The sequence below is a fragment of the Aricia agestis genome, chromosome 16 (genome assembly GCF_905147365.1).
Source record: "Aricia agestis chromosome 16, ilAriAges1.1, whole genome shotgun sequence".
NCBI lineage: Eukaryota > Metazoa > Arthropoda > Insecta > Lepidoptera > Lycaenidae > Aricia > Aricia agestis.
This window is the reverse complement of record NC_056421.1, coordinates 6,328,584-6,345,475: the sequence shown is the minus strand read 5'-3', so window position 1 is coordinate 6,345,475 and position 16,892 is coordinate 6,328,584. Positions and strand designations below refer to the sequence as shown.

Here is a 16,892-nt window from a genome sequence, read left to right as displayed (position 1 = left end):
ACAATGATAATCGTTTATCAGTCAGGTACGACTAATAAAACGACTGAAACTAAATGTTATAAAATGTTTGAACATCTATTAATAGTCATGTTCGGATGTATGTACACGTCGAATCATAACAAATTATTCATCCAACTTTCATTGTTCCGTGATGACCCCACAACTTTGACTGTCTACAGCATCATGTATTGAATATAAAATGTTAATTCCATTCGTCACACTAATGTCCGATACACACGGTCGAATACTTTGATCCAATACATTTTTTTTAATTATGAAACTTTTACTGATATTTAAATTTAATGCAACTTCACTCCAAGATTAACATGAAAATAAAGCCTTGCGATTTGTTTATGAAATATTTGTTGTCTCGTTATTTTACACAATAGTTACAATAATAATAAAATAATTATTTTTCCAGTCACATCGAGTAAAACTTCAAACGTTTATACCTAAGCTTGGTCGGTGATTGATTTCTTTGGACGTGTGAAGCGCCTATAATCTTTACACTTAATGTTTAATTTATTATGCAAGCAGAATTGTATGTTTTATTCATCAAATAGTCGTTTCATACTTCTAGTATTAAAAGATAATTAAAATATCTTATTATGCGAAGCCATTTTCATAGAAAACACTAGATACGTTTTAAAAGAAAATGTTGTATAAATATTATTAGTGTCTCGTTTAAAATTCATTCCATTATAGTTTCATAAGAGAAAGGCCGACAAGAATCCCGATATAATGAAACGAAATTTAATTTTGCATTTTGAAGAAAAACTTTGTATATTAAAACTTTTAAAAGAAAAACTTCAACCTTTAGAGAATGTAATGTCGGAGTTTGAAAGTTCTTAAAATCTCTTTAGAATAAATATAACGTTTGAATGCACTTAGTTGCTAACAGAACCACAACGCTGCTCTTAAATGTTGCAGTTCCGTGGCAATTGTTGCGCTGCCCACAGTTCCTAGAGAGCCAAGTTTGTAAAGGTGTATACAGACTGAGGCAACTAGCATTCAACGACATTTTGACAATATTGTAAGTTATGATGAATGTTTTATACTTACTTTAGAGGCATCAAGGTAATCTGAGCTTGAATATCGAAAGAAAATAATATCATTGCATTCTTACAAAAGCTTGCCGATGTATATGCTGGGTCGTCTTCAAAAGGAAGCCATAATGATAAAAAATGTAAGATATCAACTTGCTAAATTTAGAATCTAGATTGTAGATGAACCCTATCATCTAAATCCATGCAATTTGATGATTTTATCAATGTGTGATTAATAATTATTATTGTTATTTTTGAAACTAAAAAATTGTTCTTTTGTGAAGTATGAATAACAATGGTGAGATTAGCCCCAGGCCTATATTATCTTATATTTAAAATTCTCGTGTCTTCTAAATTTTATATGCATATTCAGTGGGTCTGAGAATCGGCTACTGGGTACTTTTTATATTGATAAGTGCTTTTGTTGAATAAATAATAGTAAATAATTACAACTCGAGACTGACGGCGACCATTGTTTGTGCGATAGGATAGCGATGGACGTTGCCATGGTGACATACTTATTTAGTCACTTTAATAAAATAATATGGGCGAAATACCTACTTTATATGGCAAAGAAACGTTTGCCGGGATAGCTAGTAATAATATGTTTTTTAGAAATTATTGATCACTTTATTGTACTCGTAAATAGAGATTTAGCAAAAATTCTTCATAAAAACTTCTAGACTCCTTCATGCTACTTCTTAATATTGTGAACGTTACTTTATTTGCAGCCACACGTCTACGTTTTATAATAATTTTAGTCGATAATGCGAAAAATACGTGACTTTCGCCTTCTCAGCGATTGCCGCTTATTGCTTTCGAATAAAGCCAAATTATGTTCTTAATATCGATACTCGGTTTTGTTTTATGCTTTGTGCTGCTGTTACGCAACTGTGCCGTTATTTAGTTTATTATTACCATTACTGGTACGTGTTGGAAAGTGCTTAGACAATCCATACTGACATTAGTATTATCCACTCTTATATCTGTAATGCGAAAGTGTCTCTTTACTCCCATGTGTAACAGAAATACTATTAGGCTGCTTATCCGGGAAAGGACACAACATAGGTTGAACACAATTTAATCTAGACGTATTTGCTTTCAGGACCAGTTTGATCTGGCAAGAACTGGAGCACGGTCGAAGAGAAAAAAGAAGAATCTCTGAAGACCATGGAAACACTTGTACCTAATGCCTACCCGAGCTGCGTCTGCAGAGTGACTTGCAATGACGCTGTATAGCTACGAGTATGTCCACACTGTGCACTTTCATCTTCAATTTTCGACATCAACTTTCAATTGTCATATTGGCGCATTTAATAATTGAATGCGTCAAGGAACGCATCGCCAATATTGTAATTTTTTAAGTTTTGTCATACGGCTCACGTTCGCTGTTGACTGCGCTATAACGCATGGATTTGACGAACAGAAAAAGGCACAGTGTGGACAAAGCTAATGTGTCGCACCTGCATTGGTCCATGGAAGTCGAGAATATCGTGGACTATATCCATAAACAGAGGGTCAAACGTCTGCAATCAAGCTTACTAGTCTAACTTCAGTTCCTCTGTGAAAGTACCGACGCGCAATGCACTTTTTGTTGATGTCGTAAGTTTTTTAGTGTTCTTCTCTATATAACTTGTTCTTGGGTTCAAGAATATGCCTGAGTAATGGCGTATAAGTTTATTTAATTTTATTTTTTATTGTAATATGCACCAGTCACCACATTATACAGCTATCTTTCCTGCTCTCAGATATTTGAATCATTTATCATTCATTTATCGCACGATCGACAGTACGAGTGTCAATGGAGAAGTCAATCTTATATCGAATAAATTGAAACATTTATTGTTGTACTACCCAAGATAAGCAAAGATGAGCAACGTCTATGAATAATGTTTTTTTTTAATGAGTATCAATTTACTATAAACTGAGTTATTACAAAGAAATATAATAGTGACAAATATTTAATTATCTGTTATTCGATATTTATATATGCTACTTTATAATAATATAATAATAATATCTATGGACGCTTCACACCACGTCAGTCTGGCCCCGTGGTAAGTACCTGAAGGACTTGTGTTACAGGTACCAGACAACGGAAATATATTTAATACTTTTATACTATACATATATTTAAGATTTTTATTATATGATACCCATATTTAATACACATCCATGACCCAGGAACTTTTTGAAAACTTTTTGTTCCGTCGGCGGGATTCAAACCCGCGACCCCCGGCTTGAGCTGCCAACGCGCTCACCACTGAGCCACAGAGGTCGTCTAAATAACAATGACAGTATTAGTGACTGATTCAGTGTTATGTTACATAAGAAACCACACCAGACGGTCATATTTTGATTTTCAATAAATAAGCTAAGATGCGTGGGACTTGTTTATAATTTACTAGCGACCCGCCGCGGCGTCGCACGGGTATATATAAAATATATAGCCACTGAAAAATCCTTTACGTGGTCTACTTCTTATCTGTGCCAAATAACAGAAAAATTGCTCCAGTAGTTCGTGAGATAAGCCCTTTCAAAAAATTTCCTCCGTTTTTTCCACATTTTCCTCTATTTCTTCGCTCCTGTTAGCTTTAGCGTGATAAAATATAGTTTATTTCCTTTCTTCATAAATGGGCTATCTAACACTGAAAGAATTTTTCAAATCGGACCAGTAGTTCCTGGATTAGCGCGTTCAATTAATTTCTCCCATTTTTTCCACATTTTCCACTATTTCTTCGCTCCCATTAGTCATAGCGTGATAAAATGTAGCCTGTAGCTTTTCTCGATAAATGGGCTATTAAAGACTGAAAGAAGTTTTCAAATCGGACCAGTAGTTCCTGAGATTAGCGCGTTCAAATATGTCATTTCAAGTAATTTATCACGTTTTTTCCACACTTTCCTTTATTTCTTCGCTCCTATTAGTATTAGCGCAATAAAATATAACCTATAGCCTTCCCTGATAAATAAGCTATCTAACACTGAAATAATTTTTCAAATCGGACCAGTAGTTCCTGAGATTAGCGCGTTCAAATAAGCCCTTTCAAATAATTTCCCCCCGTTTTTTCCCCACTTTCCTCTATTTCTTCGGTCCTATTAGTATAAGCATGATTAAATATAGCCTATAGCCTTCCTCGATAAATGGGCTATCTAACACTGAAAGAATTTTTCAAATCGGACCAGTAGTTCCTGAGATTAGCGCGTTCAAACAAACAAACTCTTCCCAATTATAATATTAGTATAGATAGAAAATATAGATAATTGATCTACGAGTTTAATGACGTTAGTGGCTTAGTGCCAACTATCTGAAATACAACTTTCAAAAGTATGCCAAGTGCTAACTTTCTAAGGAATTATAAAACCCCATACATCACAATCATCTCCGAACAGTGGACAGGTGGTCTAGAAATTGGCCAACTAAACAGGCTAATGTTGTTACCTTCTGCCGATCTGTGATTTATATCTAGATAGAAAAGGACGTACAACATCCCTTTTGGGATATATAACTAAGTTTAATAGATATACTAAGGTATGTCTGTTAAGAATTTAGCATTTTTAACAAGCGAAAACTTGTTAATGGCGTATGTATTAAGTGCTGTAAGTTTATCCAATGACAATATGAAATAAATAAAATATTTCATTTCTTTGTCCTACTGAATCTAGGTTGGAAGACTGTTAGATAATAATTAATAACTAAAATGTCTGCTCATTATTTTTATAATAAAAGTGGGGGTTACCCTCTGAAGAAGATTCAGGCTTTGTAATTGTAATATAAATGTAAATTCCTACAAGCTGTTGATGCGCCAAAATAAATAAAAATAAATATTGTTATTTTATTGTCATTAAACTGGATGCTCTAGATGTAATATATTTCTACTAAGATTATAAAACTAATATAATTATTGTATGCTCCTACTTTTAAAATAATTTGTTCGTATGACTTAGTTGAGTATCCCTAGACAAAAACAGTTCAATGCCGTTAAACCTGATTATTGCAACAAACATGCTTTTGTCTAACTCTGATTGTTCGACAAGAAATTCCTTTATCTAGTGTAGTAAAAAGTCTGGCGCTTGAACGCGAATGCTCATAAAAAATATAGAGTAAGAGCCAGCGACAGCCAGACTTTCTTCATTTTATAAAAGCTGAAAGTTTACCTGTTAATAACCCCTATATAGGTAAGAACGATCAGCAACTGTGGAATTTCTGTCGCGGTTACTTTAGGAGGTACCCAGCTAGTCATTAAACTTCGTTTAAGCTGGTCTGGGCTTTGACAGTGAGAAGCAAATATCAAAAATGTCTGGCAGTGGAATACGAGATTCCAAACATAGCTCGAAGAAAATAAGATAAAGAATTTAGCTTTACTCTTTTTCGGAGGTCAGATAGAACTTTAGATAAATAAACAAAAATAATAAATAAAATATATTTTTGAAAATATATATTTCTGAAAAACTTATTACCATTCCCGACTAAAACATACACACACACACACACACACACACACACACACACCACTTAATAACTCTTAATCTCTAACCTTAATACGAAATGTACTCGATAATAATGTGTAATTTGTTTTTTTTTTTGGTAATATAAGATGGAGGTCTGGTATCCTGAAATACAGGCTATGCCTAGCTTAGGCACCAGTCTCCCATAAAAATCATTGTACTATATCTAAAATTAATTATTGTAAAAGTATTGTGTATTGTGGTGAGAACAATAAATATTTTTTCATTTCAAAATAGGTATCATGATACACTTTTTGAAAGTCGAACCAAGAAACTACGTTGCCTACCACCGGTTCGGGAACTACCCGGACTTTAGAACTGGATAACTCCTAAAGTTACCGCGACCGAAATTCCATAGTTGCTGGTCGTTCCTACCTGTATTAGGGGTCATAAACAGGTAAACTTTTAGCTTGTATAAAATGACAGTCTGGCTGTCGCTGGCTCTTGGGCGATACTCAAGTCAATTCTAGTGAACTCGTACGAGATATGAGACATGTAACGCACTATTTATGCTAGAATCGGGCCGTAACTTTGACTGGTTATGACAAGTCGGAATGCACATTATTACTGTTGATTTCTTCGCCGAGCATCACTGAATTAATAAGCCTTTGTTCGAGTGAATCTAATTTAAGCTTATCGCTTTTAACGTCGGTATTTATACTTCATAAAGACACAAAAACATATCTTGTTTGCAGTCAATACTTTTGACAAAAACTTGCTCGCTCGGAAAAGGCTGTGCCGATAAAAATGCGATTGCATTCTGCGACAGCTTGTCACTGCGATCCGAATATACTTATTATTAATTAGGAATTTATAATAACATTTTGTTGATAATGATGCGTTGATGGAGTTCTCAAACAGGAATTTGGTGACATTGATGTCATAATGATTTTCAGGCCAACAGTACCTATATGTTGTTCTTTTACTCACATCACATTTGTAATATTTTCTAAATCTATTGTTACTTAGATATTATTAGCTTTGAGATTTAGAGATTAATTGTTTGCATCTAATTCATATTCCAAACCACAATAACAAGGTGAACTAACAAGTATTAAATTGGAAATCTCATTTAGAATACATAAAGAAAAAACTTATACCATTATGTGGCACATTTCGCTACATATCCCATTGTTTCCCTAAATCAGTAAAATACTTAATATATAATTCGATGGTAAAGCCCCACTTAGAATACCTAATAGAAATATGGGGAACTGCATTTAAAACTGATCTCAAAGTGCTTCAAACAATGCAAAATAAGATAATAAAAAATAATTAGCTATAATTTTTTAGAAAACACAGAAAAAATCTATGAAGATACAAAAATTCTTACGGTAAACCAAACTTATAAACTTAATACATGCATTTTGATCAAAAAAATATTAAATAATGAAATAAATACCCAAATAAAATTTACTACTAAAGGTTGTTTTCAAAAAATCAAAACTAGACAGGCAAATAATTTCTCTTTAAAAAATCCTAGGACAAACTATGGAAAGAAGTGTATTTTATTTGAAGGACCGCAAATTTACAATAAACTACCATTGGATATTAAGCAGGCAAAATCTTTAAATATATTTAAAAAGAAATTAAAAGTACATATCTTAGAAAATACCACAATTACCTAAGATTCTAAACATAATATTTTATAAGTTTGTATAAATTGTATTGTACTGATGTGTCCAACAAGTGTTGTCTTGTCTTAGATATTAAGGTTTAAATTATAACAAGAATTAAAAATTAAATATCGAAATCAATTCAGCCGTTCTCGAGTTTAGTTAGAGAAACACATTCTGCTATCCATTTTATGTTATTTTTTTAAATTACAGTTCAAAATTAGCATCAATAATGAATCAAAATAACCATAATATATCTTCTTCATATTATATTATATCTTGACAGTGTGCGCGAGCCTTAGATAACACAGAGCTCGATGAATAGAGAATATTTTTATGTACCCTACACTTTTGAATACAAAAAATTATGATTGTAATTAACAGTTATAAACTTGTATTGAGACAATTTGGACTTTGTTGTGTTCTCTAAAGATATAAAAATGTAATTTATAATTATAAGTTTATGAAAATGTATAACAGAAGTAGGTACCAAAATGTACATAGGTTGTTGTGCAGTGTACGAGTAGTTTAAGGCGGCCGGTGTGTGATGTGCCGTGTGTTAAACGAATTTCTTTGGCCAAATATGTTGCAGAAAGATTTGTTCAAATAAGGTTCAAATTATAATACTTAAGTTCTGTAAGTATAAGTTACGCTCATTTTTCTACTGCAAGTTATTATTTATTTATGTTATATATTTAAGCTGTGTTTTGCGCTAGAATAAGTTTGCTTATTATTAGTCAATGTTCTCAAGTAAGTGAATTATTGTAATTCTTTTTGAGAAATAAAGTCTTTAACCGTAAAGCAGCATCCGAGTAGGGAATGCAATCTTGAACCAAGTGCGACTACTCAAGATCTTGACGTCCTTTTTCTGAATCAAGATTGGTCAGTTCGAGATCTTGTTGAGATTCGGGTCGAGATCTTGGTCTCGAATCAAGATTTTCGGGATTTTCGAGATTGAGCAGAATAATTGAAAAAAATGCGTTTTTTTTTGCTGAAAATTGATAGTAACCAGTATTATTAATATTAAGTAATACGAGTGTATTATGTAATGTTTCAAAGAATTTGTTTTTGAGAAAATTGGGTATTGTTATATGAACTAAACATAACAAACTCAGTTTTTACAAATTCAAGTTTTTTGAAACATAAAAATCTGACAAGTTAAGGCGGAGCGCAGACGACAGACTAATTATATGCAGTAATGCACACGACGCGCAGCGCAGATGTGTGCGTTACTGCATATAATTTGGAAATTGCATAGGTTCTATTTCCACGGACTAAAAAGTGCGTCACGGATAGTCTGTGCTGCGGCCTGAACCTTATCCTATTCTATACACGCAATATACACACATACAAACGCTAACACATACACATACGCACCTGTGAAGTTTACTTGTTTTAACTATAGCTGCAGATGGCGATAGATCAAACCACAGGATATAGATCAAATGTTCTAAGACGCTTATCTGTCTACTTTATATACCCTAATCTATGGTTCGCGCTTTGCCGCGCAGGTATGAACAATCTGAAAATCTCGAAATCTTGTTAAAATCTTGGACTATTTTGTCAAAATCGACAACAGGATTTCGAAATTCAGGATTGATGGCTTTCAAAATTGGATCTTGGAAAATCACTCAAGATCTTGGTGGAATCTTGATCTTGCAAGATCAAGATTGCATTCCCTACATTTGCTTCGTTCAGGAAGATGAGGACGGGGGAGGAAGACATACCTGAGTTCTCTATGTCTTCCTCCCCCGTCCTCATCTTCCTGAACGAAGCTTCTTTTAACTTTTTATAATCGACAATAACCGAAATTCAAATAACTAATCGTGATACGATAATTCCATTATTACTTAATTATACCGAAAAGAAGCAGGTGTAAATCACAAAGTAATACGTTAAGTAAATAACTTAATAACTACAATCAAAATCAACAAGCATAAAATAATTATAACATAAAAGCGTTTCGTGGAAATATCGAAAAGGCTCTCATTAAACCAGATAAACCCAAATCAGACTGCAAAGTGGTATTAACCCTTGTTTACGAACCATTGGCATAATATTGTAAATTATATGAGTTAAAAATATAAGAGCTATTAAGCGTAAAAACAGTCCACAATTAAAATTAGTCAAATGTTAAACTGAAGGTTTATCGGCCACAAGTATCGTAAAGTCACTGGATTTATGTTGCAATACGATTGAGCCACAGAATAAATATGTAGTAAACAGTAGATCAGCCTTTCCTAAAGTGGGCGACAACGCCTCTTGTGGGCGCTGAAGTCTGAAGTGGGACGCTGTGGGACCCAGAAAAAAAATGGGGGGCCTTGTGAAAAGGTTTGGGGGTGATTAATTTCATCAGGATGCATTTTAAATTGAAACAGTGAGGGCGCTAAAATAGTATAATTTGTTCTTAAAGTTTGGGAACCTTTGCAGTAGACAATGAATATGAAGATACTAGGTACATAGTGCGAATCGGATGGGCAGTGGGCACACACAGAAGCGTGATTTTAAGGGCAAGTTCCGAAATATAACTCAGTCTACTGACAATTATTATTTTTCGTTTCGAAATATTGCTAATGCATTGACGTACGTTATGACTTTGTCGGGGTGTCATTATTGTGTCATCAGTATGAAGTATTTAATCAATCAACGCCTCCGTGGTCTAGTGGTATAGAGCGCGGCTCTTGACTCGGAGGTCGTGAGTTCGATTCCCGCGTTGGAAACATGTTATTTTCAAGTTTGATTAGGACAAAGCAGGCTGATCACCTGATTGTCTGACAAGTAAGATGATCCATGCGTCGGATGAGCTTGTAAAAAGTCGGTCCTGCGCCTGATCTCTCGCCGGTCGTGTCGGTCTTCCGTCCCACTGGGTTATGAGAGTAAAAGAATAGAGAGTGCTCTTGCGTACTGCGCACAAACTTGGGCACTATAAAATTACTCCTGCGTAGCCGGCCTGGCTTCAATGAAACGAGCCACCGTCACCGAAACCGGTGTGGGAGCTTATTATTATCAGTATAATAACATGGTGGCACATTAAATGACGCCGGATACATGGCGTGGTGAGCACTGACTAGTATAATACTGGGTTATATTTCGTGACTGAAGCTAGATAAATGTAAGTTTCAAAGCAACGTAAGTACCATGCTGCACGTGATGCACACTATATTCAGCGAGTTTGATTTCGATAACTCGAATGAGTTACTCTACTGTCTGACATATATACTGTGACTGAGCTCTGTTGTTTATGATATATCCCCTTGTGAACGACTAGCTTTGTTCGGTAAAGTTTAATTACTCATACCAAACGCTCTAGAAAACACGTAAAGCTTAGATACAAGCTGTGGAGCTATTGATTGTATTTCTTGTTTTGAAAATGTTTTATGTAAGTATTAAACAACTTACTAAAATCAGTAGATTTGTGCTGAGTTAGGAACTAAGCTAGATTCGTTCGTACTACGAAAATATACAGTGTGTAACAAAAATAAGTGATAAATGATAATACTTTAGAGTGTGTACGTGTTCCTTGTATAGAGTTGTGAAAGTAGCAGCTCTGAAAGACGAAAAAAAATTTTTCACTTTTGTATGGGCAAGGGCCCGAGCGTCACGAGTTTCCCAAAAGTGAAAAAAAAATTTGATCTTTCAGCGCTGCTACTTTTACAGTGAACTCTCTTCAAGGAACACGTACACACCCTAAAGTATTATCACTTATTTTTGTTACACCATGTATAAAAGACTTTAGTCTGACGTGACTGTACTAAATATTGAGTTAAGACTAAAATTTAGTACAGTCAAGTCAGACTTCACAATAATAATAATTATAGTTTGTGCGTTCTAAAGCAGCCTCTACACGTTGGCCGTGTTTGCCGAACAGAAGGGGACGGCGCTATACCAGAAAGAAAGACGCAAATAATTCAATCTCTTTTTTTAGTAAAGCACCGTCCTCAAGTCTGTTCGGCAAACACGGCCAACGTGTAGAGGCTGCTTAAGATAATATGGGTGACACATTATAATTGACAATAGTAGGGAAGTTACCTAAAAAATTAATCGATAATTTAAAAATATCGAATCACTTCGTAAAGGAATTGCAATCGAAATTATCGATTTCGTACTGATGTTTCAGAGTGGCGGCGGCGATTTAAAATGGCCGCCCTTTTTATCGATTTGATTTCGATTCAACAGTGTCAATCTCTATTGGCATAAGTTCTGTTTCATGCATCTGACATTTTTCAAATATTTTCGTAACAATAATTTTCACAGTAAATATTTATAATTTTATATTAATAAGTTAGCATTTAGCAACTTTTCATTTTTTTTCATTTACAATTATAGGAAACATTTGTTTTTGTAGATGGAATATAATTTATTACATTTTGACTTTTTTTGTTTCCTTGTAAAAAAAATCCGTAGCAAGGAATATGAGAAGTGTCACCCATATCATCCTAAAACCACAGAATAGATAATATCTAAAACGCACAAACTATAGTAGTCAAGGCAACTTTTGTTTTAAAATAAATTCATGTAATGATTATCCGAAAATGTTGTCTTTGTTGCTTACTGTATAATGACCTACTATTAATTAGTAATATTAAGAGCGACAAAACTTCCCAAAAAGCCTAGGTCTACACTACACACTTTCATCTTCAATTTTAATCATCTTCTTTCATTCAACTTTCGTTTTGGCGCATTCAATAATTGTATGCGTCAACGAACACAACGCCAACATTGTCATTTTTGTTCAGTTGCAGAGTCTATCAGATTATTGTAACATGCTCGACGAGAATATTTTACTGGGTGGAATATGTGCGACTTATTTGGTCATAAGAAATTCCAGAAAAAAGTACAAAGCGAAAGTTTTGGATACGGTCAGAGCGCATGCGTCGCGGGCATGCCTCACGTGCGCTGTTGACTGTGCTATAACGCATGCCCTTGATGAACAAAAAAAGGCACAGTGTGGACATAGCTATTCAACCATACTAATTACTAATTATTACTAATGTGATGAATATGAAACTGTATAATAATAATAATAATAGCTCCCACACCGGTTTCGGTGACGGTGGCCGGTTTCATTGAAACCAGGCCAGCTACGCAGGAGTAATTTTTATAGTGACCAAGTGTGTGCGCAGTGCACAAGAGCACTCACTATTCCTTTACTCTCATAACCCAGTGGGACGGACGACCGACACGACTGGCGAGAGATCAGGCGCAGGACCGACTTTTTACATGCCCATCCGACGCATGGATCATCTTACTTGTCAGACAATCAGGTGATCAGCCTGCATTGTCCTAACCAAACTTGGAAATAACATGTTTCCAACGCGGGAATCGAACCCACGACCTCCGAGTCAAGAGCCGCGCTCTATACCACTAGACCACGGAGGCGTTAATATAATTAAACTGTATCGAATTGCGCTCAATAGCTATGTCCACACTATGCAATTTCATCTTCAATTTTCGTCATCATCGTTTTATTCAACTTTCGTTTGGCATATTCAATAATTGAATGTGCCAAAATCTACCCGCGTTGGAAAGAAAATGTGTCATGGCGTCGCGGGCATGCCTCACGTGCGATGTTGTTTGTGCTATAACGCATGCCCTTGAGGAACAAAAAAAAGGCACAGTGTGGACAAAGCTTATCGGTTTTGCTGAACTTTGGTATTGAGATACTTTTCATCCCGGAAAATGTACGGTATCCACGCTATTGTTAGCATCTTAATAAATACTTAAACTATTTTAATAATAATAGTAGTTAAACGTTAAGATTAATATGATTCTACGAGCGATGTGCGGAACGATATTGATTTAAGCAATTTACTAGCAATGCCGCACTTGGGACGTCGCAGCATTGTTGCCAGGCTGTGACGTCACTCACCGCAAACTGAGTGCCATGCCTGTGTTCTTGGCCGACCATCATGCTCTCCAGACATTGATAAATTTATTAATAAATAAATCAGTTGAGGTTTATCGCTATATAAGATTTTAAGATCCAAATAGGAATTTAAAATTATTAAGGTTCGAACAATAATAAATTGGAGTATTTTATTGTATATTATCTTTTGCCTGTGACTTGCGTGAAGTAGTTACCTAGGTATACTTCGAACCCTTTTTGAAATACATAATATTATACTTCCTAAGTAGATTATTCTATGCCTATCGATAATATAACGTCCAGCATAGGTACCTACTAATAACACTGTCACACTGTCTGTTCACGACCTCTCACAAGTTAAAAAATATTTTAAGAGGAGTCCACACCGCCGTTTTTCCATACAAACGTTGTCCCCTCTTTCCTCCCTGGATAATGCCGGTAGAGTTATGATTTTTTCCTTAAAATCTATGGCCACCATTAGCATGTCCCTATGTTTTGCTTTTTTTCATAATTTTATTATTAAAAAAGATAAGAACGTCCAAAAACCCAAAAAAAAATGGCCAGATTTTCCTCTGTGTTCAAACATCCAGAAAACAAAACTGGCTGAAATATACAAAAAATATAAAACATAGGAACACAGCTCAAGCCTTCCTTTAATTCTTAAAGAAAAAGTAATTAAATCGGTTAAGTTTTGGAGAAGGAATCAGCGGACAACGAATCGAAGATTTTCTGTTCTTTTATTAGAACTTTTGTTGTGTTGTCTCTATCGCGCTCTGCGGTGGGAGACTTGAGATTGGTGAGACAACAATACATTTTCAAATACCTATTTTCAATTTCTCTCGCCCCTGGTGTATCCTCTTAAGGTTTTCGCGCGCACGAATGCTTTGCGCCAGTTAAGAGGATACAACAGGGGCTAGAGAAATGAAAAAAAAAGTACGTGTAATATCTATAGCTGTCTCCCTTACCTCAAGCCTATACCGCAGAACGCGATAGAGACAACTGCAGAAAATCCAGAAAATCAACGATTCGTTGTCCCCTGATTCCTTCTCCAAAACTTAACCGATTTAAGTACTTTTTTCATTAAAGATTAAAAAAAGGCTTGAGCTGTGTTCCTATGTTTTTCTTTTTTTGTATAATCTAGCCAAATCTGTTTTCTGGACGTTTGAACACAGTGGAAAATCTACCCATTTTTTTGGGTTTTTGAACGTTCATTACTTATTTAATAATTAAATTATGAAAAAAAAAGAAAACATAGGGACATTGTATTAGTGGCCGTAGATATTCAGGAAAAAAATTATAACTCTACTAGTATTATCCAGGGAGGAAACAGGGGACAACGTTTGTATGGAAAAAAGGGCGGTGTGGAATCCTCTTAAGGGGGTCTAGTTCGAGAAACGGACGATTTTCAAGATTTAAAAGTGAAAGGATACATAAAATATAGTAATTTAAATTCTGAAAAAAATATACGTGTTGGTTAAGGATGTAACACAGTGGAATTCCTATTCCATTACACAATATCTTGAACTTCACTCGATAGAAAAAAATCCCAAAGTTACCTCTTCTTTTCACGAAATTGCCTTACTATGACCAAATTATTTGGAATTTTCAGATAATTTTTGTACTGAATGAAAGACACAGTATATATCAAGGGATTTTCGTTTTTTTGACTCGATTGAATAATGTATAAAATCACGACGATCAAAAAACTATAAAATTGCAGGCGCAAAGGCCTTCAGTCGCGCTCAGGCGCTCGTCGACGACGGACCGTACAACTTTTTCTCGCAACATTTTGAATACATGTTTTTACAATTTGAGAAATAATATTAACATATTATGCAAGTGGTTGATCATTGCTAACAAGTGACGCAAACCAAGTCCAAAATATGTTCGATAGAATTACCTTAGCATTAGCGCAACAACAACCGTAATACTATCGTCTATCATACAGTATTGTAATTTGTAGATCATAACTCCACCGTATTTTTATTTTGTATAATTATATTATATTGACGTTCCTACTAAGTATATTATCTAGTACTTTTATCTGTAAAAATTAAAAATTAAGAACGAATTTTTGCCATTTGTTTGCAATACAAAATTTTTTTACAACTAAAAATTATTAATTTTTTATTCTTTATAAACACCTAGCTTATGAAAAATCTGATTTGCCCCCCCCCCTGGCCCAGAACCTGGGTGATTTGCCCCCCCCCTGGCACCGGAACCTGAGTAATTTGCTCCCCCCTGGCCCAGAACCTGGGTACGCCCATGATAGACTCGCAGTACGTACATATGCGGAGGCATGCCCAATGCCCACCTGCGACATTTTCTTTGCATCTTTGTCTGTCTAATTACTTTTGTAATGACATGGTTATTTTTAACCAACTTTAAAAAAACCGGCCAAGTGCGAGTTAGACCCGCCCATGTAGGGTTCGGCAGCAACAATAAGGTTTATTCCTAGGAAATCAAAAGATTTTTGATTTATTTTTATTATTCAGTTGATTTAATGAAAGTTAAATTAAGGTTTATCATTTATGACGTATAAAAAAAACTACTTGCTAGATCTCGTTCAAACCAATTTTCGTTGGTAGTTCTATGGTAGTTTTTATAGTAATGTACGTCATATATTTTTTTTAGAATTGTCATGCCCCTACTTTAGAAGTTAGAGGGACACATTTTACCACTTTGGAAGAGTCTCTCTCGCATAGGTACTATTCAGGTTAAAAAAAATGATATTAGAAACCTCAATATGATTTTTGAAGACCTATTCATAAATACCCCACACGCATAGGTTAGATGAAAAAAATTTTTTTTTTGTTTCAGTTGTACCTATGGCGACCCCTGAAATTTTTAATAATTTTTCCATTTTTGTATCAAAATCTTAATGCGGTTCACAGACTACATCTACTTACCAAGTTTCAATAGTATAGCTCTTATAGTTTTGGAGAAAAGTGGCTGTGACATACGGACGGACAGACAGACAGACATGACGAATCTATAAGGGTTCCGTTTTTGCCATTTGGCTACGGAACCCTAAAAAGGTGGTTATTCGACCCGTATTAATGTAATATTTCCATGTAATATCAGGGTCTGAACCACGGAACTCATACGAAGAGGAGCTGGCCTAAGCTTCTGTGCACTGTGATTTTCAACTAGGTCCTGACGTCATCATTGTGGGCGGGGCTTAAGTCAGTACATTTTCGGCGTTTGTCAGGTGCACACGTAACGAAACTCCCAATAAATTGGTGTTTTCTACGTTTTTAACAACGAAAGGATGAAGTATTGTGTTTTACAATGTCAAAGTTACTCAGACAGACGTTCTGATAATATAAATAACATCACATCGTATCTGTAAATAATTTTAAATGTAATTTAAATATAAAAGTTCTAGAACATTTCAGATTTCAGCGTTAATTATACTACTTGACACTAGATGGCCAAACCTTTGAAAGATAATGCAGACGTAAATGCGTATAATTTTGCATAAGTTTATTGGAATAATCATACTTGAATACTGGTAACTGTTATTAACTTAGTCTTAAACACATTTAATAGCTAAAACCGTAGTTATATAGCTTTTATTATTATACTACTTATAAACCGCCATCTGTCGTCATCTATGTTAACTATTTGAAACGTAACAAATATCCAGGGCTGTATTCAGAATTATTATTTTACTAACCGATTCAGTGCGGATGACACGGTAGCCGTGTCATACATGTTTTTAACGTGTGGCGTATGACACGTGAGCCGTGTCATTTAAAAATCGATTGTATCTCCCTCAAATTACACTTTAGAAGGTTCTACTCTGAACAAAATCATCTTAATTTTCCACGTAGAACAAGCCTATAGGCTTCGCCT

At 34.8% G+C, this 16,892-nt stretch overlaps 1 long non-coding RNA gene across 1 annotated transcript; it reads left to right on the top strand.

The window, feature by feature from the left end:
- Positions 1 to 7,909: 7,909 nt before the first annotated feature.
- On the top strand, positions 7,910 to 16,598 carry LOC121734870. Its single transcript, XR_006036793.1, has 3 exons — positions 7,910 to 7,954; positions 10,635 to 10,637; positions 16,587 to 16,598. It is a non-coding gene; the product is annotated as an uncharacterized LOC121734870 (long non-coding RNA).
- The last annotated feature ends 294 nt before the right edge of the window (positions 16,599 to 16,892 follow it).